Source organism: Dipodomys ordii, unplaced genomic scaffold, assembly GCF_000151885.1.
Source record: "Dipodomys ordii isolate 6190 unplaced genomic scaffold, Dord_2.0 Scaffold34, whole genome shotgun sequence".
In the NCBI taxonomy this organism is placed as follows: domain Eukaryota; kingdom Metazoa; phylum Chordata; class Mammalia; order Rodentia; family Heteromyidae; genus Dipodomys; species Dipodomys ordii.
The window spans coordinates 10,882,491-10,908,965 of NW_012267250.1; the positions used below are offsets into that span (position 1 = coordinate 10,882,491).

A 26,475-nucleotide genomic window follows, 5' to 3' on the forward strand; every position below is an offset into this window, starting at 1 on the left:
CAAAGGAGGAGGCTGCAATGCTTGGTAAGAAATGTACGCATTATCCTGCCCATGTAATTGTAACCCCTCTGTACAGTACATTCACAAATAAAATAAAATAAATAAAAAAAATAAGGCACAACTGAAAATGTAAAACTAAAATGATTAATAACCAGAATATGCAAGGAACTCAAACAACTCAGTAGCAAAGTATCATATAAACTTGTTTTAAAAATGGTAATAGAACCTAATTGAGAATGCTCCAAAGAAGAAATGCAGAAGGGTCTGGGTACAGTGGCTCACACTTGCAATCCCAGCTATACTAGAAGGAATCAGGAATCAGGAGTTTGAAAGTAATCTGTCATTTATAACTATAGAAACACAGTTCCTAGTGTAATAAAGTCTAAACTTTTCCTTTTTCAACTGTAGCAATTTATGAAAATAAGCATTCAAATTTGAATTTTTAAGGGGTTCTCAAGCAAGATAAAGCCATACACACTAAAATGTTATCTTTCAGATATCAGACTACTAAAAATCCAAAGTTTTGAATACTTTTTTCTTGGAAAATAATGTAGGAAAGTTACTAATCTTGTTTATTGCTGGGGTGGGTGGATGGTATGTATGGGATGGATAGACTGACAGAGGTAGCCATCATGTATATCCATTAACTTAGATTTGTTTACTCTAGGAACTGTGTGTGTGTATGTGTGTGTGTGTGTGTATTTGTATGTATGTATGTATGTATTTGTGGGATCTTAGTAAAGAGAATATTACAGTTTATTGTAGAAAACTGAAAACAGCCCAAATACCTGGCAAGTAACATGATCTAGTGGGATAGGAAAGCAGCCAGTCATTAAAGTAGTTCTAAATGTCCTAATATTAATAGGATCAGCTTCCAGAATATATTAATTTTAGGCTAAAACTTAACTCATTGGTAGAGTTCTTGCCTAGCATGCACAAAGCCCTTGGTTCAATTCCTAGCAACATATAAAAAAATAGACACACCAAAGTTAATTTGCTGGGCATAGGTGGCTCAAGCCTATAATCCTAGCAACTGAGGAGGCTGAGATCTAAGGATTAGAGTTCAAAGCCAACCTGGGCAGGAAAGTCCCAGAGATTTTTCTCCAATTAGTCAACAAAAAGCCCGAAGGGAGCTATGGCTCAGGTGACAGAGTGCTAGCCTTAAGCAAATAAAAACAAAAAAAACCTCAGCAACAGTGCCCAGGATTTCAAGCCCCAGAATTGTTACAGTGCTACCTTTCCTAGCTCTTCTTCTCCCCTCCTTCCCAGTTAATTTTTTTGAATGCTTAAAAAAAAATGTATGACAAGTATTAATCTTGCTGGGATAGACGGAATGAATTGATAAGTTAATTTTTTATAACACATGGAGAAATTTTTTATAAACTATTTGGGTTTTTTAAAATGTGGTTTATATGTGATTGAAATACAGATATCGTTTCTTGGTGAAAATGTTGTATTGAATGAAATTCTTGCTACTGATGTACTTTCTACGTTACTGTTGTTTCCCTTTATATACTTAAATTTTGATCCTGTGTACTGTGAGAGTCTCAGCCATTTCTCTTCATTGCCCTTCCTATGGGATATTCTTTTGTATTTATTAAGGAAATGTCTTGAGACTTTTCAGTTCAACTAGGTAGTGTCTATAGATGATTCTCAATAATTTTGTTAGGCCTCATACTTAATATACTATTCAACAGTGTCCAACTGTAAAACTCAAGGGGGCTATGAATGTAGCTCAGTGGGATATAATTCAAGGACTTATCCATAGAAAACAGAAAATTAGTTAGTCTGGATTCATTGTGGGACATTTGTTTAAACCAGAGATGATTTTGCTGGCTGTGTGTGTGTGTGTGTGTGTGTGTGTGTGTGTGTGTGTGTGTGTCAGCTATCTTGGTCACATCTGGCAGGCACTCTTATCACTTGAGTGTGTGTGTGTGTGTGTGTGTGTGTGTGTGTCAGCTATCTTGGTCACATCTGGCAGGCACTCTTATCACTTGAGTCCCGCCTGCTGTTCAGCTCTGTCTAGTTAATTGGAGATGGAGTCTTGCAAACTTACTGCCGGAGCTGGCCTTGAATATCCTAAGTCTGAGTAGCTAGGATTATAGATGTGAACCACTGGAGGCTAGCTGCAATTCTGAATTTTGTAAACAGATGCAGCATAGGGCATTTAAGAATTGCTTCTTGGAATAATTAAGAATTTACAGAATTTGGTTGCCTAACAATTAAGTGGAAAAGGGGTTATTATAAATATTATAAATAAAATGATGATTTTATGCAAAAACAATGGGCAGCAGTATTAAAGTAGCCATTTGTATGTGATTTGAGGTTCTTGTTTCATTATGTTATCACTACTGTTTGTGTATTAGGTTAATTGTGTACTGTTATAAATTACCCAATGTTCTGTAATACGTAATTCAGTTTTAGTGTTAAAGGATATAATAATTTAAGTATCTTTATTCCCAAAGTGTTCCCATATCACAGTTTCTAGAATAGTGCTTGATATTATATACTCTTAAGATTTTGCCTATCTCTAAGTGAGAGATAACATTTTAAATACATAAATATTGAAAAATAATATATTATGGGTTTAAAAGTGTTCTCCAAGAAGATAGACTGAAGCACTACCTCCTAGAATTCTTGAGTACATGCTTAGCACGTGGCAAGTCCCTAAGTTCAATCTAATGCATGGAAACAAGAAGAGAGTAAAAGACACATAATGACACTCAGTTTGATATGACATAGAGGATGCAGATTTCCAGGAGACAAGGAGAAGCATTCCCAGTACAGGTTTCAGAGGGAAAACTTTCATTCTGTACTTTTTGTTTTCATTTTCTGAAATGGTCTGGCTAATTATTCCAGTTTTTATTTTAATCTTTTTTTGGTGTGGGTGTTGTTAACTTTGTGTTCACTTAACTCAGGACCTCTTGGTTGCAAGACAGATAACTCTACCACTTGAGCCACAACCCCAGCCCTTTTTTCACTATTATTTTTCAGGTAAAGTCTTCATTCTCCCAAACCCCTTTATAAGGTTTCCCTTCAGACTCTTTCCATTCTCCTACTTATGGCCTTCTGCATAAACAGGACCACTATATTTGAGCTTATTGAGATGGAAATCCTGCTTTTCCCCTAGTCTGCCCTTGAACCACGATCTTCCTGATTCCTGATTTTTGATTTTTGGACTGGATGTCTCACTAAGCTATCCAGGCTGGCTTCAAACTTTTGGGGTCAATTTTTTATCTTTGCTTCCCATCCTGCTTTAAATAAATTATTTAAAACGTTTGTCAAGTTGTGACTGACTACTAGTCTTTGACATAATAAAGAATTAGTAAGATCTCTGGTACTAGATGGATTTAGTAATTAGGCCAGTTGTCAGATGAGGCCTCATTTGGGACTAGCTAAAATCATAGCCTCATCAAAAGTAAATTTAAAGTGCTAGAGGACACAGCACTTGCTTTCCCTGTGCAATAGGCATACTGGGGCTTATCTGTAATCTCATTACTAAGAAGCTGAGCAGAGTAGGATCTTGAAAAGTCTGGAGTACAGTTTGGTCCACATAATGAGTTTAAGAACAGCCTGGTTTATACAGAAAGACCATGTCTCCAGAAACTAAAAATAAATAATTATAGCAATTTCCACTTAGAAATCAAGAGTAAAAACATCCATTTGTGGCCTACAGTTCACAAATATACGAATAACAAATATCTTACAACAAGAAAGGGAAGTAAACTTATTAAAACATTCTCTATGCAAGTTTTAATATATTTTATTTTTTGTGCCAGTGCTAAGTCTCATACTTTCACTCAGCTTTCTTGCTCATGGATGAGGCTCTACCACTCTCACCCATCCTTGTTTTTTGTTTTTGGCTGGTTGAGATGGGAGATCCATTTTGCTGAGTTTGGCTTTGAACCGCTCTTCCACCAGAAAGAACGGCAAAAATCAAGAACTCTAATAACAACAGATGCTGGAGGGGATGTGGACAGAAAGGAACCTTACTTCATTGTTGGTGGGAATGTAAACTTGTCCAACCACTTTGGAAAGCAGTATGGAGGTTCCTCAAAAGACTTCACATAGAACTCCCCTATGACCCAGCAATCCCACTTTTGGGCATTTACCCAAATGTTTACAAACAAGACCACACTAAAGCTACCACCACAACTATGTTTATTGCAGCATTATTTACCATAGCTAAGATATGGATGAATGGATCAAGAAAATGTGGTATATATACACAATGGAATTCTATGCCTCCATCAGAAAGAATGACATTGCCCCATTTGTTAGGAAATGGAATAACTTGGAAAATTATATTAAGTGAACCGCTCTTCCAGGTGTTGGCCTCCTAATTAGCTAGTATTGACAGGTATGGTACCTGGCTTAATTATTGATTACTAGTTCTTAGACTAGTTATTTTTTAAAGTTCTAAGTAATATCCCTTTATCCATTGGCCAGATTTTAAAATGCTTACATGTTATAAATCATCCAAAGAGATACTCTCCTAATCTACTAAGAGATTGATTTTGCTTAAACATCTAATCAATTCAAATATTCATATAGGATTTACACATATGATTCATGTTATTTTTAGTACTCTGGTCGTTTTGTGTGCACACATAGTTCACACATCTAAGTTTCATAACATATAAGGTATCTGAAAGTAGGTTCTCTTATATTTTCTTCCTATTTTGTTGCAGCAGTAAAAGTACTTTACATACTACCAAAAACATAAAAATTCACTAGGCGCTCATGGCTCATGTCTGTAATCTTAGCTACTCTAGAGGCTGATAGCTGAGGATCACGGTTCAAAGCCAGACCGGGCAGCAATGTCCATGAGACTCTCACCTCCAATAAACCACTCAGAAAACCGGAAGTGACACTGTGGCTCAAGAGGTAGAGCGCTAGCCTTGAGCTGAGAAAAGTGAGGGACAGCATCCAGGCCCAGAGTTCAAGCCCCAAGACTAAGAAAAAAAAAAAAAAAGAAATTCAGGAAGAGATTATTTTTGTCAAGCAAATAATTACCAAGATTTCAGTTTATCATATTATAGTTAAAGTACTCAATTTCTTATTGAATTTTTTTAAAATAGAAGCCTTTTTTCTTTTTGCCAGTCTTGGGGCTTGAAATCAGGGCCTGGGCACTGTCCCTGAACCTCTCTGTGCTCAAGGCTAGCACTCTACCACTTGAGCCACAGAGCCACTCCTGGCCTTTCCTGTTCATGTGGTACTGAGGAATCAAACCCAGGGCTTCATGCATGCTAGGTAAGCATTCTACCATTAAGCCACATTCTCAGTCCAAAAGAAAAGATTTTACTAACAACAGAGTTTCAGAGCAGTGTATATCCCTGAGAAACTGTTAAACATTTTAATGTTAGAAACGTTAAGAGTATTCTTATGGCACTAACTTCAGTCATCTTGACTTTTAGTAGTTTATGTATTTTTCTGAACGGGGTTCTTACGCATCTCTATACTGACTTTGCATCCTTTGATCAGAATATCTTCATATAGTTGGTACAAAATAAAATTCCTCCTCTCTCTTCCCCATTTTCATTTTTAAAATTTGAGACAAAACCTTGCTGAATTGCCTAGGTGGACTTAGATCTTGCAATCTTCCTGCAAGGCCAAAATAAAATCTCCACAATGGGGGGAGTAGGACACCCACCAAATTTACAATCTAGTTAAAAACACATTAAATATGAGTTAATAGGTAGATACCACCTTTGCCATTACCAGGAAAGCAAGCAAAAAATAGTTCTTACTGGATATAAGTGGCATTAGAAACATGTTGGGATATGCTGGCTATAATCTGAGAGAATCAAGATTTAGGCTATACAAATATATTTAAATAAAATTTTTAAAGCTGCCTGCTAAAACTTCAAAATAGAAAAATTCAAGAAGAAATTAAAACAGCATGGCTTAATTAAACATATTAATAAACATCTTTTAGCTTGGCAATATACTAAACATGATTAATTTTTCCTTAAAATATAAACTCAGTTTTTACTGGTAACAACTGCTACAAGAAGTATAACAACTATTATAACAGAACACTGAGAACTGGACTGAGGTGGGGGAATAATAGAGCATGGAGAACTGGATTCAAGTGGGAAAAAATTCACAGAAATTTCTTTTAGTCTATTTTGTATATAAGTTGAGGATCTGAAAGTATACCCCAATGACAAACATACACACACACACACACACACACACACACATACATATTTCTGGTGTGTGTTAACTAAGGTTCTTGCAATAATAAAAACAAACATATGCTATGGGTCGCAATGTATCCACTCAACTCACTCCTCATTCATGTGGTAAAGCTCTAATACCCAGTGTTTCTGGCAATAGTGGGCAAGTGCTCGATCACTTGATAGTACTAGTACTTTCCCTTGTTGTTGTTATTTTGCCTGGGCTTAAACTCATGACCCAGACATTGTCCCTGAGCTTCTTTTGCTCAAGGCTAGCACTCTACCACTTGAGCCACAGAGCCATGTCCAGCTTTTTCTGTTTATGTGGTACTGAAGAACCAAACCCAGGGTTTCATGCATGCTAGACAAGCACTCTACCACTAAGCCACATGCCTAGCTTCCTTTTATTTCATAAGAGTATCTTTTGCCTAGTGTTGACCATGACTCTCTTACCCATATACTTCTCATATAGCTGAGATAACAGGATTACATCAACATGCCAGGCTCATAGATTGACATGGGTTTTCACTGTTTGCCTCAAACCATCATGATTCTTCTATGGCCTCCTATTACAGACACAAACTATTCCTGGCTCAGTTTTTCTGTTTTGTTGCCTGGGACTTGAAACCAGGACCTGGGTACTATCCCTGAGCTCTTTTACTCAAGGCTAGTGCTCTATCATTGAGCTCCAATTCTGGCTTCTTGGTGGTTAAGTGGAGGTAGTAAGTCTCAGACTTTCCTGCTTGGGCTACCTCTGGACCACAATTCTCAGATCAAAGCCTCCTAAATGCTAGGACTACAGAAATGCTAGGACTACAGGCATGCGCCCCCAGCACCCAGGCTTCCTGGCTTGTTTTTTGACATGAGGTCATGCTAAACCTTTTTGCCTAGGCTAGTCTCAAATCAAGGTCCTCTTAATATCTACCTCCCAAGCAGCTGGGATTAGAGATGTGAACCATCAATGACTTCTAGTATTCTTGAAAGTCACTTTTTTCCAGAAACAGGATCTTTTATAGAGGTCTTCATACGGTCACTGGAGCAAGCCCTAAATCTAATGTATTATTTTTTTTAAGAAGAAATTTTTATTACAGTTCAGAGATGTGAAGATAAAGGCAATCATCTACAAACCGTGAAGACAAAGGCAATCATCTAAAAACCAAAGAAAGATCTAGGATAGAACATTCCCTCATACATCCCAGAAAGAACTTGGCCAACCATGGTTTATAACCTCCAAAATTGTGAGAAAATAAATTTCTATTGTTTAAGTGATCTAGTATATGGTAGTTTGTTACAGTTCCTAGCAAATGAGACTGGGAGGGAGGACAGAATAAAGGAATAAAGACAGAAGACAAAGGAAATTAAATGAAAAATTCAGAGTAGCTATCCTGAATAAAATTCATGTCCAGCAATCTTAGCCTCTGCAAAAGGGGGCTTATAAATAGAATACTAAGATATAGAAAGAGGAAAGGACTTGTGAGAAAATACTTTGCATCTGCCTTTTATTTTTCTCAAAGTATACTAAAGCTATTACAATATGAAAACTTTGAGACCAGAGTGAGGTAGTCTGAGGTTAACAGATACTGAAAATATCCTGAGTTTTACTAAAAAGGTATTTCAAATTAGTTGAGGATGTAGGGACAGCACCCAGGCCCAGAATTCAGGCCCCACAACCCACCAAAACAAACAAACAAACAAAAAAAAAAAACCTTTAAGTTTTAAACCTTTACCCAAACATAAGAGAGATTGGTTGTATTCTTCTAAAAATAAAAAACCTAGACTTACTCCATGTTTTTACTTATCTTAAAAAATATATATTTTTCAAATGTTTCAAAGTATTTTGAAAACATGCATGCAATTTGTACTGAATGTATTCTTTAAGTTTTCTCATACTTTAGCTTGAAAGAGGAGCATATTAACAACAGATACATTACAGGGAAGTATTATTTTATAGGTATTTTACTACCATATGAAAAAGTATTTCCTAATGTATTCAGTAGAACAACTATTTAGATGGTTAATCAAGGTTTAGACAGATCAGCAGCTAAATCCATTTCCTTTATTAGAAAGTCTTTCTCAAAAAAAAACAGCTACATTTACAATCAAACTTCATACCACCATAAGTAATTAAATTAAAATATATTTTCCTGATATATTAGCTTGAAGAGATGAAATTAAAATACCATCTGAATACTCCATCAGGTGGCAGGCACTAAGGTCAAAACTGCAGTATTCCCTACCAAATGAAATGAGTGTCCCATATTTAAGTAAATCATTCAGTGATTCTCTTTAACTTCATCTCTCCATGTACCTTTCTCTCAGAGGAAAGTTATAAGTGACATTCTGCAGGTCTTAAAACATTTGACATCTACAAAAACAAAAAATTCATTCTATATTATCTCAATCATACTAACCACACAAGAGGAAGTTCAGGAAGAAAAACTAATACAAAAACACACATAAACATACACACACACATATATATTGTGTATGTATGTATATACCTATGACCTTTGCCTAAAGAATCAGCTTTGTGGCAAGATTTTACATGTTACATTTGATTCCTGTATAACTTTTATATCTTCCTCAGTAACTGAGATTACTAAGTATTGAGAATTTTAACAGTACACAGAAGAAGATTAAATTTATTTGGTTGCCTAAAGCTGTGCTTGCTACTTAAAAACCAACTATAAAATTTATTCAAATTATTCATTGATATCATATTTCAAAAAAGAAAGCATAAACTGGGTGCTGACAGCTCATGTTCGTAATCCTAGCTACTCTGGAAGCTGAGATCTGAAGACAGAGGTTTGAAGCCAGGTCAGGCAGGAAAATCCAGGAGACTCTTACCTTTACAACACTGGAAGTGCAGTTGTGGCTCAAGTGCTAGAGTACAAGTTTTGAACAAAAACAAGCTCAGGGACAGCTCTCAGGCACTGAGTTCAAGCCCCAGAACTGGTACCAAAAAAATAAAGACAAAAACAAAAATTTTCTACTTACTTTAGCAGAAGAAATTGTTTTCTCAGTTTGTCAGCTCACATAATTATGTTTATAAAAAGGTATAATGGTGTTAGGGAGGGAATATCAGGGAGAGTGATGAAGGGATGAATGATGGAGGTAACCTTGAATGCATGCATGGAAATGTCACAGTGAAACTACCTTGTACAACTAATATATGCTAAAAATATTTTATAGATATAATGGTTAAGTAAGAAAACAATGTCGTTTTTACAACTAGCGAAAATAAAGGAAATGGATAGGTATTTCATAGTTATCCTCACCTAGTATCTTCAAGCCTTTATGCTTGTCTTTCCTCTTGGAACTTAGGCCAACTGTCCTACAGGCTTACGGATGTGAACTCAGGATCTTTTGCAAGCATGACCGGCATTCTACCACTTGAGCCATGCCTCAAGCCTAACTTTAGAATGAAGATGGAGTCTCATGGACTTTTCTGCCTAGGCTGGCTTCAAAGTTGCCATCCTCTGATCTCATCCTCCTAAACAGCTAGAATTACAGGAGGGTATTGATTTCAATGATATAGGGAACAGATTTGGAAGCAAGTTAGACTTCACAATGGAGAAGTTTCAAGATTAGCCGATTTACTTGCTTGCTTAAGTTTGAGATAGTGGTAGGTCAAACAAGAGAGGCCTTGTATATGCTAGTCAAATGCTTAATCACTGAGCCATATTCCCCAACTCTTACTTTTTTGAGATAAGAGTTTTGCTCTGTCACCAAGGGTGCCCTGGTACTCTGAATACTCCAGCCTCCAGCTGTGAAGTACTGGGATTACAGGTATGTGTTACCACATTCAAATAGATTTGCTGAGTCAAAGTCCAAGATACGATAACCTACCTGTAAAATCTCTAAGGGGATCCCAAAGGTTAGCATACTCTTTGGGCTTATCCAGTTTATATTACAATGATTTCTACAGCTATTCTTCAAAATCTACACGTGAACTTGATAACCTTAAAGAAAGAATCATATTTAACTCACAAAACAGTATATGCACGTATGTTTTCTATTTAGGTTAAAGAATAAGGATTTATCGCTGGAAATATATCTCAGTGTACCTGCATATGTACACAAAAACACAGAATAAAGTTTCTGACATATACTTATATGTGAGGTAAGAAACAATGCATGAAGAGGAAGGGAAGTCTGAACGAACATATAACAAACTGTTAAACTAAGAATACCACAGGGAAATACATGGGAGGACAGGGATTTTTTTACTTTAAACTTGTATTATTATTTATACTTACACTTCACTGTTACTTTATAAGGTAGGGATCACACTGTTCTTCAAAGAGATGATGTAAAGCATTGAGAAAAAATATCTGCAATTTAGCCCTCAAAATTAACTAATCACTGGGCTGGGAAGGTGGCTCAGTACTAAAGTGCTTGCTTGCCTTACATGCATAAGGCCCTGGGTTCCATTCCTCAGCACCACATAAGCAGAAAAAGCCAGAAGTGCCACTGTGGCTCTAGTGGTAGAGCACTTGCCTTGAGCTGAAGAGCTGAGGGACAGCGTCCAGGCCCAGAGTTCAGGCCCCACAACCAACAACAACAACAAAAATTAACTAATTACTGATATTAATAGATATTGAGGAGGCTGAGATTTAAGGACTGTAATTCAAAGCCAGCCAAAGAAACTTATCTCCAATTAAATGGGAGGGGGGAGGAGCCTGAAGTGGAAGTTTGACTCAAGGTTTGGCACCAGCCTTGAGCAAAAAAGCCAAGTGGGGGGGGGGGGGGGGGAAAGCCAAGTGAGAGATTAAGGCCCCAGAGTTCAAGTCCCAGTATCAGCATGAAAACAAACAAAAAAAAGTACACACTTTTTTAGACATGGTTAGTGTATCTCATCACAAAAACATACTATTCTAGATAAAAACTGAACAAAAATCTCTCAAATTAGAACATAGTAAAACCGTGTCTCAAAAGAGTGGAATGGTGGGCAAATATAGTCATGATAATGTAAAAAGGCATCAGGTAACTACGGGATTGGCAAGGTTTGAATGATAGAAAGGGTGACAATGATCAAGATACACTGTACTCATGAACTAACATGTTAAACTGAAACTCATTTGGTGCAACTACTTAAAAAAATAATAAGATAGGTCAAGGCAAAACAAAGGCCCTGTTACAGCACTTGCAGAAGTTAGCTAGATCAATAATTAAAGGTCCTGTTGCTCATCATATCATTCACTTGAGTCTATGGGATCAGGTTTTTTTTGTTTTTTGGTGCCAGTTCTGGGGGCTTGAATTTGGAGCTCCTGAGCTTTTTGTATTCAAGGCTAGTGCTCTATCACTTGAGTCCCAGCTCCACTTATGGTTATTTTTGGTAGTTAATGGAGATAAGAATCTTAGGGACTTCACTGCCTAGATTGACTTTTGAACCTTGATCCTCACAGTGCAGCCTCCTGAGTAGCTAAGAGTTCAGCCACCAGCATTGGCTGAGTTTGTGAAAATTTTCAAAGCTGCAAGAAACCCTGGGAGTATGATTCAAACAGATAGGGTTTCTGCCTACCAAGACATAGCCTTGAATTTAAACTTGATACTTCAAAAACAAAGCAAAACAAAAACTCTGAAGACAAAAAGACAACTATGAGCAATCTAACCACAACGTGTTAGAGCAAATGAGGAGGCCTACCTCCTCCTCTGGCCCCATCCGAGTAACTTACTTGCTAAGTTAAATGCATGTAAGTGGGCAAAATAGGATTAGACATTTCTGGGACTCCTTGTCACAGGAACCCCATGAAAATACATCAGTGAAGTCCTAATAGAGGCTACAATTAAGATTAAAAAAACAAAAACATAAAAATGCAAGAGTTCAAGACATTTAGGTAAAAGTTTGGGTTAAAAGCTAAATACTTTCATAGACTTTTATGTAAAGCGATTGTATTCTCTTTTATCTGAGAGTATTATGAAAATGTTTACTATGTCTGACTGGGGAATATTTCCCCTACTTAGTATAACAAAAGGCTTCCTTCCATACAATTCTGACTGGACAAGCTCACTGAGAAGTAATAGAAATGCCCATGCCCACACAAGTTAGCTTCAAAGTTCAAAAGAGAAGCCAGACATACGGTAATGCTTAGATTTACCATCCAGAAACAACCACTAGAATCTAGAAACAGAAAACTTACATTTGAAGTACAATTATTTAACAGCAGACAATAACTGATACTGATTCTAGGGTCAAAATCGAAAATAATCCAAAACTTGTCAAGTATATACTTCCTGTTATATGCTGGAAGTATATACTATTCTAGGCAATGTTAGAGAAACATTCTTTCTGGGGGGAAGGAATGCGGTACTGAGCTTGAACTCAGAATCTTGCCCTCTTGGCTCAGCATCTCTGTTCAAGGGTGGCACTCTACCACTTGACTGACACCTCCATTTTTTTTTCCTACCTGGTCCTGGGGCTTGAATTCTGGGCCTGGGTGCTATCTTTGAGCTTCTTTTGCTCAAGGCTAACACTTGAGCCACACTGTCACATCCACCTTTTTCTGAGTTGTTTAACGGAAATAAGAATCTCACAGACTTTCCAAGGCGGGCTGGCTTTGAACCATGATGGTCAGATCTCAGCCTTCTGAGTAGCTAGGATTACAGGAGAGAGCCACCAGTGCCTGGCTTTCCACTTTCAGTTTTAAGCTGGTGAAATGGAAGTAAGAGTCTCCCAGATTTATCTGCCTAGGCTGGTTTCAAATCTCCATCCTCAGACCTCAGTTTCCCGAGTAGCTAGGATTATAGATGTGAACCAGGAGACAGACTTAAAAAAACATTCTAATGGTAAGACAGTACCCAGAAGAATTCTATAATAAAAGGACAATCCTTTCTGCAAGAACATGTTACCAAGAGACCATCAAATTCACAAGCAAGTAAACTTTATACAAGCACCTACAGAAATCAGTCTGAGTGCAATGCAAACTTGTAAACTGAGACAGTGATTAGCTTTGTTCAGAATTAACTTGCAACCCAGAAATTAGGACCAACTATACCTGTGCTTGCTTGTCCATAGTATCTGTTATACTGATAAGAGCTCTGATAAGACAATGTAGTAAATTTCTCTGCAATTTTTAAACTGAATCACACCATAAACATACAACAATAGGGCATAGGACTAACATTGATGGTTAAGATTCACTTAACTTATTTAAGGAAGTCTTACTGGAATACTAATATTGATAACCAAGCCCATCAAGAGATTTAGTTAAAGCTTCCTCAGAAGGTACAACTGATAAAAGTCTGTCATTAGACAAATGTGTGGTAGATCAAGAAAAATGTATATAATGACTTTATAAGACATATTAGCTATTTCCTTAAATCTATCCCTATTGTACAGTGGTGCCTCTAAAAATCAGGACTTCCATATTCATGAGTTTTGAATTATGGAATCAATCAAAAACAAACAGAATATTGGGGGGGGAGAATAAGTGAAGCCTTAGTAACTTTTCCCTTGTAATATCATTCCCTAAATGTATTGTCCAAATAGCTATTTTCATGGCATATAAATCATATTAGGTATTTACAGTTGGTTTACAGTTGGTGTCACAGTTTTATGTAAATATACCATTTTATATAAGAGACAAGCATCTGTCAATTGGCATCTGCTAAGATCCTAAAAACAATCCTTGGATATTGAGGGACGAATATATTCATAGACTGCTGTGACTGCCATAGAAATTTTATGCTCAGTGTACTTATCCAGACAAAATTATAAAAAACTACCTCCAGGCCTCTGAAATGTCCTTCTTCATAGCTATTTGTTTGCTTAAGAGACTTTGGCCACTGAGTAATTTAACAATATGATTTGCAAAAGTGACTTTGGTACTTCCAGTTATCAATTCCAATCTCTAGAGGAAGTGATAACTAAAGGTAGTTGAACACTGGAGAGAATACTAGAGCTAATGCATGTAAATAGCATGTTAATAGATGTATTAAAAACTCATGAACAGAAAAAGTTAAATTTCTTCAGTTGGTAATTACCACATTATAGACAGAAGATGGTAACACACTATTTATGACTCCACAGAGAAGAATGAATGACTAAAAGTTTCACACTCAGATTTCTCCTAGAGAGATCTCTCTGCAGGCTATGAAACTCTTCTGATTACTGAATTTTTTAATTTGTATGTTCTCTTTGCAATAAACTGTACACATGAGTATTTTTACAAAGTGGAGAATGGTTCTGGAAGCTCTCAATATTGAAGTTTGTGTTAGAAATTGAGTGTTCATAGGAAGATTCCCTTCAAACTGTACTATATATGACAAAACTAATTGCAAAGGGAGACTGAAATTTTATTTACACATTGCCTTAATTTGTGACTCTTATATACGTAGTATTATATACAGTGAAACATGCAAAGAATAAATAATATAGCTTAATCCATATATTAATGGTAAATGGCAGTTAGAATTTGAACCAGGAAGTCTGATATAAAAACTAACATATTCTTAATATATTGCACTGCCTTCCTGATAACTGCTAAGGTTCTCTTTTCTAACTCTGACACTGAATCAGAAACAAGATCTTTAAACTGTTATCAACACATCCAAATCTACAAGCAAACAAGTTAATCAGATAGAAGCAAAATTCATTATGTTTTACTTTGTCAAAATGTAATTTTAATTATGAAGTTTTAATTCTCTTTACTATTATTGACAAGATATAAAAACTGCATTAACACAATAAATTAGCTATCAAAATATATAACCATAACCCTAAATAAGTCTGCAAAGTAATGCATTTAAGGAATGAACTATACAGCAAAACATTGTATTAAAATTCCCAATTTGTTGGGAAATCTTTTGATGCTGTGTGTGTGTGCACGCGTACCAGTACTGAGGCTTGAACATAGAGTTCTGCCTCTTGGTGGGCTTTTCCACTACAGGCTGGTGTATTCTACCATATAAATAAAAACTCCACTTCTCAATTTTTGCTGATTAATTGAAGATAAGAATCTCAGATTTTTCTGCCTGGAGTGGCTTCAAACCAAAATCCTTAAATCTCAGCCTCCTGAGTAGCTATGATTACAAGGCACCACTAGCTAGGAAATCCTTCCCCTCTTTTTTATTTATTTATTTATCCGGTGGTAGGTCCTGAACTCTGGGCCTGGGCCCTCAGCTCTTCAGCTCAAGGCTAGCACTCTACCCCTTGAGCCACAACACCACTTCTGGCTTTTTTTTTCTGCTTATGTGGTACTGAGGAATCGAACCCAGGGCCTATGGATGCAAGGCAAGCGCTCTACCACTGAGCCACCTTCTCAGCCCTCCCCTCTTTTTTATAAAGATGAAATCTTATCAGGCAAATTCCTACTACCTATCTTTTCTAAAAACTATGTGTATTCATTACTCCATTGCACTTTCTAAATATATGATGACATATTCAGAACTTGTGTTTTTAATACTTAACACCTTTATTTCTCCATACTAAAAGCATTTTGGCAGGGAGGATAAGAGACAGTACTAAGGTTTGAACTCAGGACCTATGCTTAATTAGACCGAATGCTCTTAACTACTTGAGCCACATCTCTCGTCTAATTGTTTTTGTTATTTTTCAAATGGGTCTCACTGCTTGCCTGGGTTGGCCTGGACTAAAATTTTGTTATTTAACTTCTGGTTTAGCTGGGATGGCAAGTATGCTCCAACACATCCCAGCTTTTACTGGCTGAGATGAGGGTATCATGAACTTGACCAGTGCTGACCTAAAACATACTCCTGATCTCAGCCTCTCAGGTCACTAGGATTACAGGACTAAGCTACTACTAAGCTACTGCATCCTGCTGCATAAATTTTGAGTGTGAGTGTCTGTGTGTGTTTGTGTGGTAGTCATCCTATGGCTTGAATTCAGGGCTTAGGTACTGTCCCTGAGCTTCTTTTTTAGCATCTAGATCACTACTATTTGACTCAGCTCCACTTCTGGTTTTTTTGGTAGTTAACTGGAGATATGAGTCTCACAGATTTTCCTGCTTGAGTTGGCTTTGAACCAAGATCCTCAGATCTCAATCTCCTCAATAGCTAGGATTCTAGGCATGAACCACCAGTACTTGGCTGTGTTATTATTTTGAAAGCTCCAAAGCATCCCTAATTAATTTTAAAACATTCAGGTATCATCAGGCATCAAGCTGCTTCCCTTTTCTCTTCTGTTAGTAAGACTAGAATGACAGCAGTCTTAAAAGTAAATAAATGTATCTTTTGTTTTTGTTCCTGTTATAATGTCTATTTCATGAGTTTTCTGACAAAAATGTTAACTGAACAACATTTTGTACTTTCTAATTTTTTTCTTCAAGTATAATTTACTAAGAATTAGTGAATCAAAGAGTATGCACTTCTTTATGGTTTCTTACAACAAAATACTTTCCAAACAATGTCATTCTGTAATCCGTGAAACACGAATATGTGTGCTTATACATTACCATACTTGCCAGTATTAGATTTTATCCTTTAAGAAAGATTAACACTTTATTGTACATAACTTAGTATCTGAAAGTGTTATACTTGCACAAAAATAATCTTATGGTTGGTCATATGGTCATTACTTCTATGTCACTATTTACTAAAAGTACAAAAAATCTATACAGTAAGTCTAATTCTGGAACCTGTGAAAACCTATAAATGAATATATTTCAAAGTTCATTTCTCATTTGAAATGGGGCATAACTTCACATTTTAATAAACTAGTTGAAGTCCTAACCTAATTCAATTTGACAATATAACAGGATTAGAGGAGTTTGGTCTAAAGAAGAAATAAATTCCTCTTTGAGAGGATTTCTTTTAGTATAGATAGTAATTAAAATGCATTCAAATAAGGCAAAGAAGTAAAGAAATAAATTAAGATATATTTTATGATATCTTCATAATTCCATAACTTATACTAGGAAGAAATTATGAGTATATTAAAACATCCCATAAACTCGGCAAATTATCAAAGTCAGTTAAAAGTTCTTCTGTGAAGAAGTCCATTCCTTCCTTTCACATTTTAAAAATACTCTTCATATAATTTTAGGTTTCCTCATTTTCAAAGTTTAAGGTATCCACTTTTATTTAAATTTTTTATTTATTTTTTTTTGCTGGTCCTGGGGCTGAACTCAGGACCTGGGTGCTATTCTTGAGCCTCTCTGTGCTGAAGGCTAGTGGTCTACCACTTCAGCCACAGAGTCACTTCCACCTTCTTATGAGTAGTTTATAGAAGTTTAAGTCTCACAGACTTCCCAGCCCTTGATTGACTTCAAATTGTGAATCTCAGATCTCAGCCTCCTGAGTAGCTAGGATTACAGGTGTGAGCCACCAGCGCCTGACTCCATTTTTTATTTTATTAGAATGTAAGCACTGTAAGTTGTTTAGTATTTGCTTTTGTCTATATCTTTTAAAACCATTGTCTATATCTTTTAAAATCATTTTACTATACCTTGCTGATTTTGCTTTCCTGTGCTTTGACTTTAGCATAAATTAAATGTCAGGAAACATGCTCTAAGTCCTACTTTTTTGTTCAACAGCTAGACTGCAATCCATTTATCACTTTAAAATAAGTGATTAATAAAATAAACATTTTTTTCACTGTCTATGATAGTAAGAAACTGAACTAGACTCCTTGGAAACATACATAGATGACTACGACATGATTCCTGTCCTCAAAGAACTTACAATCTAGAAGATGAAGACAGACATGCAAACAAATAAGTATAATACAAAGCAGTACTGGTTGTTAGAACATGTACAAAGTTCTACAGGAGCACAGAGTGGTGAGATTAATTCTGGTTGGGGTGTTCTGGAAGGCTGGGCCAGCAGAAAAGTAGTAGAAAACTCTGCCCTTTAGAAAATGCAGCAGTATTACAGCCCAGCCGGGTTAGGGTCGAAGCCCCACTCCCCACAGAAGGTTTTCCTAAAGGAGATGGAGCCAGGGCCCTAACCCAGTTAGGTAGGTGGACTCGTTGTTTTCAATTATGATTGCCAACATTTTCTTTCTCTGGTACAGATAAATGTTTGCTTACACAAATATTTTACTTTATAAAAAAAATTAATGAAATTTAACAATGTGTTAAGTAACTTACACGATGTAAGCCACGTCCTGTAAGTTACCTCAGCCTACATCATTAGAATGGCCTCAGGTGGTACCCTGATCATACAGGACCAAACAAAAAAATAAGAAAACATTTCAGTTATATCAACCACAGTCAAATGTGGTGCTCCAACAAATTATATACTAATAATATCTTAGAAAGATGAAGAGATAGTTCCAGAGAAGTAAACTCAATATTTATGTCCATGTTTTGTCAAAAATATTAATTTACTATTAAAATTTAAATATAAACTTTAGACTTCTGAGAAAACAGGATTTTTTTGTCCTGTTATGTGTAAAAAGACCAGCCGGTAAACTGCCGGTTTTTACTGATTTGTAGAAATAAGAGGTAGACATAATAACATAACTAGTATTTAATGTTTAACAGGTACCACAGGAGGAATGAAATTAGGAAAATTATAAAATACAAACATGTTCAAGTACAAAAAAACCATGAAGCAAATATAATATGCAAAATATCATGTGCATCAAATTAAGAAACACTAAATTTGTAGAATATTAAAGACAAAGTATTAGTTTTCACTGTGCTTCATTTCTGTATCTATTTTGTGTACATATCCCCCAAAGTTCTAAAACTTGCAGATGTTACTTCATTTTGCTATAGTAATTTTAAAATTCTAAACTTCATAACTGCTACTTATAAATATCCTTAAATATCATTTTAATGAACAAAATGTGTTCATGTAAACTATATATATATATATATAATTTACTTTCTTAGCTTTTATAAAGCAGTCCCATGTCACTTATTAATTTTTACAATAGCAACAGGAAAAGGGAGTGAGGCAGGGAAATAAGAAAAGGAAGAAAGTGGCAAAGTAGGGAAGGAAAAAAGAAGGGAAAGGAGGGAGAAAGGCATCATAGATAGGAAGGCAACAATGCACATACTGTTTGAACTAATGGACAGACTTTCTTTGAAAATTAGAATTTCTTCGAAAATATTCAAAAGGATTTACTATCAAACAATTGTTGAACAAAGTAGAAAACACAAAGGATTTGAAGATCTATGGTAATATAAAGAAAGCTCATAACAATTATAATAACCATAACAAAACCCAGTAAGAACTGGAAAATAATTCACAAGAATACAAACTGCTAAAACACACAAAAAATTATCCAATTAAAGAAATACAATTTAAACCAATTAAATATTATATTAAAATAACCAGTTAACAGGGAGAGTAATAACATTTTAAAACTCTTAAGATCTATTTCTTCTGTTTTTATAGACTTTAAAACAAGATAGCCTGAAAATAAGAAACATTTCTGAGGAGGTAATGAGATGAAAACAATCATATACTGACTGGGGCAATACCAGTCAGTAACAACATTTCAACAATCTGTTTAAGTATCAGAAGACTCTGATTTTTGTGGATTTTCAAGTTCATACTCTTTGAACAGTAATTCTACTACAATGCATACACATTTTAAAAATAATCAAACATACAGTGATAGTTATCAGTTAAATATTGTACAAATTGATAGTAATTGCAATGCCTTAACACTAAGAAAACAGTATTTTAATATTATGCACCACTAAAAACTATCTTGAGCCGGGTGGCAATGGCGCACACCTATAATCCTAGCTACGCAGGAGACTTAAGATCTGAGGATCAAGGTTCAAAGTCAGCATGAACAGAAAGTACATGAAATTCTGATCTCCAATTAACTACCAAAAAGCTGGAAGTAGAGCTGTGGCCCAAGTAGTACTGTGCCAAGCTTGAGCAAAAAATGCTCAAGACAGTGCCCAGGCTCTGAGCTCAAGCCTCAGAACCAATAAAAGCAAAAAACAATGCTTTAAATTATTCAGGAGAAAAGTTTAAAATAAATTATTATTTAAAATTAGTAAGTCTCCAATTTTAATACCGTCAATAACAGCTTTTTAAAAAAAATTTTCATAGAAACCTTTTATCTTGTTACTTTGCCAAATCCATTTATCAGGTCTAGTAGTATTTGGGAAGAATCTTTATCAAGATTTCTGTAAGTTCACAGATCTTATAAATATAACTGAACCTCTTCCTTTGATTTAGATGCCTTTATGTCTTTTTATCTAATTTTCTCAGTGGGACTTTCAATACTATTGCTTAAAAGAAAGACAAGAATGTCTACCACTAAGATGGTAGGTAGTTAAGTAACATGATATTAACCCACAAAAATAATTTCATTTCAATTTGTTAATTATATAAACAATACTAACTAAAATTAACTTAAAAAAGTCATCAAAGGTTAGAAGTACTGGCTAAGTGGTACAGCACCTGACTAGCAAACAAAAAGGCAGAACTTAGTTGGATGCTGGTGGCTCATATCTGTAAATCTGTAATCCTAGCTACTCAAGAAGGCTGAGATCCCAGGAGCTTCATTCAAAGTCAGGGCAGGAAAGAAAGATAGGGGGGGGGGGGGGGGGGGGGAAGGTGAAGGAGGAGGGGGAGGGAGAGGGGGAGGGAGAGACAGGGAAAAGAATGACCTCAAAACCCCAGTTAAAGCCAGGCGCCTGTGGCTCCCGCCTGTAATCCTAGCTACTCAGGAGGTTGAGATCTGAGGCTCGTGGTTCAAAGCCAGCCAGGGCAGGAAAGTCTATGAGACTCTTCTCTCCAATAAACCACTAGAAAACCGGAAGTGGCGCTGTGGCTCAAGTGGTAGAGCGCTCGCCTTGAGCTCAAGAGTGCAGGGACAGAGCCCAAGCCCAGAGTTCAAGCCCCAGGACCAACCCCCCCCCCAAAAAAAAGTTAAAAAAAAAAAAAGTCAGGCACAAATGAACCTATACAAGACTGGTAAGTCAAAGCAATCTTAAACATAAAGCACAAAGTTGGAATCCAGGAGCAGGTGGCTCACAACTATAATATTAGCTACCCAGGAGGCTGAGATTTGAGAATGAAAGTTCAAAGAAAGTCCAGACAGTAAAGTCTAAGAGACTCTTACCTCCAATTTATCACCAAAAAGCCTAAAGTGCTGAAGTGGCAGAGTGTCAGCCTTGAGTGAAAAAGCTAAGAGATAGCATGCAGGCCTTGAGTTCAATCCCAAGTACTGGCATTTTTTTTTAAGGGTGGGAAGGTGATTCAATGGTAGAGTGCTTGCCTTGCATGCATGAGGCCCTGGGTTTGATTCCTCAGCACCACATAAGCAGAAAATGCTGGAAGTGGTGCTATGGCTCAAATGGCAGAGCGCTATCCTTGAGCTGAAGAGCTGAGGGACAGCACCCAGGCCCGAGTTCAGGCCCCACAACTGACCAAAAAAAAAAGGGGGGGTGGAGTGGGGGATCATGTACATTGTGAAAATACGGCTGAAATGAATTAAATTACATAAGAATTACCAAAGAAGGTGAAAACTACCACTGAATGAAAATAAATTACAAACACATGAAAAAGGAAGATATTTCCATGTTTAACTGGAAGACTTGATGATGTCAAGATGTATACTACCCATAACATCTATAAACTCAATATATATCCAATTTTAAGTTTTATCTGGAGAAGATCATTCCTATTTTTTATATTAAATCTCATTAAATTTACATGAAATGTCTAGGAAACAGCGAGAAGAATCCTGATAAAGATTTCTTCATTCCACAATTTACTTTATAAAGCAAAAGTAAGAAAGAAGGAAATACACAGCCAATGAAAACAGAACAAAACTCAGAAACAAACTGCTGACATATATTGGAAAAAAAGTTTTTGACACAAAGCCTAAACATGGTAGCTCAGGCTGGCCTCAAACTTACTATTTTCCTACTAAGCCTGAATACTAGGATTACAGGCAAGCACTAGCCATTACTCCTGGATGCTTAGACAAACTTTCTTTTTTTTTTTTTTCATCAGTCATGTGGCTTGAACTCTGAGCCCTCCCGGGGCCCTGTGCCTGAGCTCTTCAGCTCAAAGCTAGCACTCTGCCACAGTGTGGCTTCCAGTTTTCTGGTAGTTAATTGGAGGTAAGAGTTTCATGGAGTTTCCTGCCCCGATGGATTTGAACCAAGATCCTCAGATCTCAGCCTTCTGAGTAGCTAAGATTACAGGTATGAGCCACCAGCGCCTGGCTGACAAACTGTTTTTGACAAAAGTACCAAGACCATTCAACAGGGGAAAAAACAACCTTCTCAACAAAAATCCTCATATAAAAAAAGTAAGTTATATTACATCACATATGAAAACTTCAATTAATAAAATGCCCAAATATGTGATCTCAAACTATAACTTAAGGAGAAAAGAAGGGAAATCTTCATAACATTGGATTTATCAAGAGAACTTTTTTTCTGGTTGCTTTGTTTTTGTTCATAAAAGCAAAACTTGGCTGGGAAGGTGGCTTAGTGGTAGAGTGCTTGCCTTGCATGTATGAGGCCCTGGGTTCTACTCCTAAGCACCACATAAGCAGAAAGAGCTGAAATGGCACTGTGGCTCAAATGGTAGAGGGCTAGCCTGGAGCTGAAGAATTCAGGGCAAGCACCCAAGCCCAGAGTTCAGGTCCCACAACCAACCAGGAAAAAAAAAAAAAAAGCAAAAGTCTTTGGGAATCAAAAGACATTATCTTCCCAAAATGAAAGAAAATATTTACAAATTGTATCCTATAAGAGATGAATATCTAGAAAACACCAAGAACTTGTAGAACTCAAGGAGAAAGTAAACATTTCAAATTTTGCTAATCCAAAAATATCTGTAACACACAGAAAATATCTAGCAGAGATATAGAGAAATTGAAGTCTTTGTGCACTTCTGTTAGAAATATAAAATGAGGGCTGGGAAGGTGGCTCAGTGGTAGAGTGCTTGCCTTGCATGCATGAGGCCCTCGGTTCAATTCCTTAGCACCACATAAGCAGAAAAAGCTAGAAGTGGGGCTGAGGCTCAAGTGGTAGAGCTCTGGTCTATAGCTGAAGAGCTGATTGATAGAGCCCAGGCCCAGAGTTCAGGCCCCATGACCGACCAAAAACAAAAAAAGAAAAAAGTAAAAGAAAAGAAATATAAAATGATGTAGTCACTCTAGAAAACAGTAATGAATGTCTTTAAAAATTAAAAATAAAATTATAATATAATCAAAAACTTTCACTCCTAGGTATAAACCTAGGAGAATTGAAAACAGGAACTTAAATATTCATATTCACACCAAGAAAAAAAAAATATATATATATATATGTATATGGGTTTTTTTTGGTTGGTTGTGGGGCTTGAGCTCTGGGCCTGAGCACTTTCCCTCAGCTCTTCAGCTCACGGCTAGCACTCTACCACTTGAGCTACAGCACCACTTCCGGTTTTTTGGTGGTTTATTGGAGATAAAGAGTTTCACGGACTTTCTTGCCCGGGCCGGCTTTGAATGGTGATCCTCAGATCTCAGCCTCCTGAGTAGCTAGGATTAAGGCATGAGCCACCGGCACCTGGCAACACACCAAGATTATAATAGCTACTGAACCTTGAAGACATTATGACAATTATAAAGGAATAAGGTATCACAAATATAGATTACAAATAAATAGATCTACATATATGTATATAAATATGTTATAAATTAAATATGATATTTAGAGTATTTAACTTCATAGAGACAAGGAATAGAATAGTAGATGCCAGGAAGAAGGTTTAGGGAATTTCTCTTTAATGCATTTCAGTTTTTCATGATAAAAAGTTTTGTGAATTAAGGTTGTGATAAATGCACAACAATGCAAAAGCCTTGAATTCAAAGACACACACACACACATATACAAATTTGTATGTCAAATGTTAAATATATTTTTCCACACTAAAAAATTTCTTAAAACTTAATTGCAGAATGATAATGCACCAAAGAATAAGTTGGCTTTCTCTGGATAGTGGGATTAAAATGATAGTAATTTTCTACTTCACACTCAGTATCTTCCAAATTTCTTTGTAATGTATACCTACAGTTTGTATAAAAGAAATTAAGTTTAAAATACAATTAACTTTATTTTGAGGTTAAAAGAATCTCAAAAAAAACCTTCTAAAACTTCAAGAATGAATATTAAATGATATTTACTAGCAGAATATTTTGTTTTTGTGACATTACTAAGGCTTGAACTTAGGGACCTAGGCAGTATATCTTAGCTATTTTGTACATGGCTGATGTTCTACCACTTGTGCTACAACTCTATCTTTTTGATGATTTAATGGAGATAAAGTCTCACAGACTTTTCTACACTGGCTGGCTTAGAACCTTGATCAGCTAGTAGATCTCAGTGTCCTGAACAGTTGAGGTATCAGGCACGCACCACTGGCACCTGATAAAAACCAGCAGTATATTAACACAATATATTGACACAAATTTCATCTTAATTCCCTTCAATAAAACATACTGTCTAAAGTTCTGCTTATTCTTTAACTATAATATTGAAGACACATGTATTGATGACTTGATACTAATTTTGAGACTTCATACAAAATTCATAAGGACTGACAAGTTTAAACCAATTTCCGGGTGAAACTACTGAAAAATCAAAAAGCATATTAATCACAGCTTCAATTTTTTTGTATTAGCAACTCAAAATATCCAATAAATAATTTTCCAAACTACAATGATAATATGATTTGGCTTCTCAAAGTGTTCTATCAAAACTATAGTTCATGAACATTTTCAGTAATATATTTTTAATGTCACTGATTCAACTCATTTATTCACTTTTTTCTTATCTTTTACAGGTTATTTACTTAACTAGTTTGTTTTCTTCTTAATAGTACTGAAAACTGAACTCAGGGACACATGAATGCTGGGCAAGCACTCTTTCCTCTGAGTTTCATCTCTAAACCTCATCTTTTAAAATACATTTCCAGACATTCTGTTAACAAAGGAATGATCAAATTAGATATATTAATTGCTACTCTGCATGTAGGAAAACTTTAGAGAGATAACTAGCTAAAATAGAAAATATGTGTATGCTTTTTAATTATTAGAAAATATAAACTATCCTTTTTAACAAATTTCCTTTTTAAAAAATTTCAAAGTACCTACTATAACACATTTTCTAAAATATGAAATATTTAATACCTTCAAAATATTTTCTTTCATTTTAAAATATTCATATTTAACATACTTGCTAAGTATTTTGCCAAATAAAAATTAAACAAAAGTGGCTTTTTTCCTCATCAAATTTAACAATCTTGTCTAGTATGTTTCTTTTATAAAACTTTTCAAACTACTGAGGAATTTATTAAAAATCTACTACATGGTTCTGAGTTATTTCAGTAATTTTACACATTCCCTGAACATACACATTTCTCATTTCCTTACACCATTTAAGAAAAATCATGTGCTATTTTTAATGTTCTAGACAAAGTATACATCCTACATTTTCAAGGTTGTATTTCAGCAGTTTTTCCACATTGCATTCTAAACAGCTATCTCTCAACTGCCCTCAATTCATGTTTCGCCTAACCTACTGTTTGTGGACTACATGTACTGAAAGAATACAAGAGAGATATTGTTATTTAAAAAAATGAAATAGTGACAGGCTGGGAAGGTGGCTCAGTGGTAGAGCGCTTGCCTTGCATGCATGAGGCCTGAGTTCGATTCCTCAGCACCACATAAGCAGAAAAAGCAGGAAGTGATGCTGTGGCTCAAGTGGTAGAGTACTTTCCTTGAGCTGAAGAGCTGAGGGACAGCGCCTCGGCCTAGAGCTCATGCCCCATGATGGACAAAAAAAAGAAATAGTGAATTAAAATTTCTGCCAGATATTGCAAAGACTCTTAGAAAGATTACTCTATAATCAAAGAAACAGAAACTTAATTTGATTCTTATTCTTTTAAAAAACAAACAACTGAAAATGTTTAATAAAACACAAAAACGATCTTACCAGTGCAGGCCACTGAATCTGCTTGCTCTTTGATCCCTGAGTCTGGCTAGGGTCGTTCCTTTTGGCCCAAATTAAGTGGTATTCCACCAAGAAAGCTGAAAAATCTTCATAAACTTTAACCCACTCTCTTTTATCCCATTCAAGATCATCAAACTCCACATATACCTATGGAAAAATAAAATAAAATTCTATAAGCAACATAAAGAATATTTAAATATATCCAAAACAATATCCAAAATACAATCCATAAAACTGAGTAAGAGAAACTAAGAAATTATTTCTCTTAAAAATTATTTAACTAATTACTCCTACTTATTTTCATTACACGAAGATAATTCACCAACTATTTTACTAAGAAAAGAAATTTACATTAACTTGGGTGCCACACCTGTATCCTAATTACTCAGTGGTCTGATGTAGGGAAAATG

General features: G+C 35.8%; 1 protein-coding gene across 1 annotated transcript in view; it reads right to left on the reverse strand.

Moving 5' to 3' along the window:
• Jmjd1c (jumonji domain containing 1C) overlaps positions 1-26,475 on the reverse strand; it is a 183,355-nt gene that overhangs the window by 103,792 nt on the left and 53,088 nt on the right. The window contains exon 2 of the mRNA XM_013017119.1: positions 26,048-26,212. The gene's annotated coding sequence lies outside the window, so the exon portion shown is untranslated. The remainder of the gene's footprint in view (positions 1-26,047; positions 26,213-26,475) is intronic.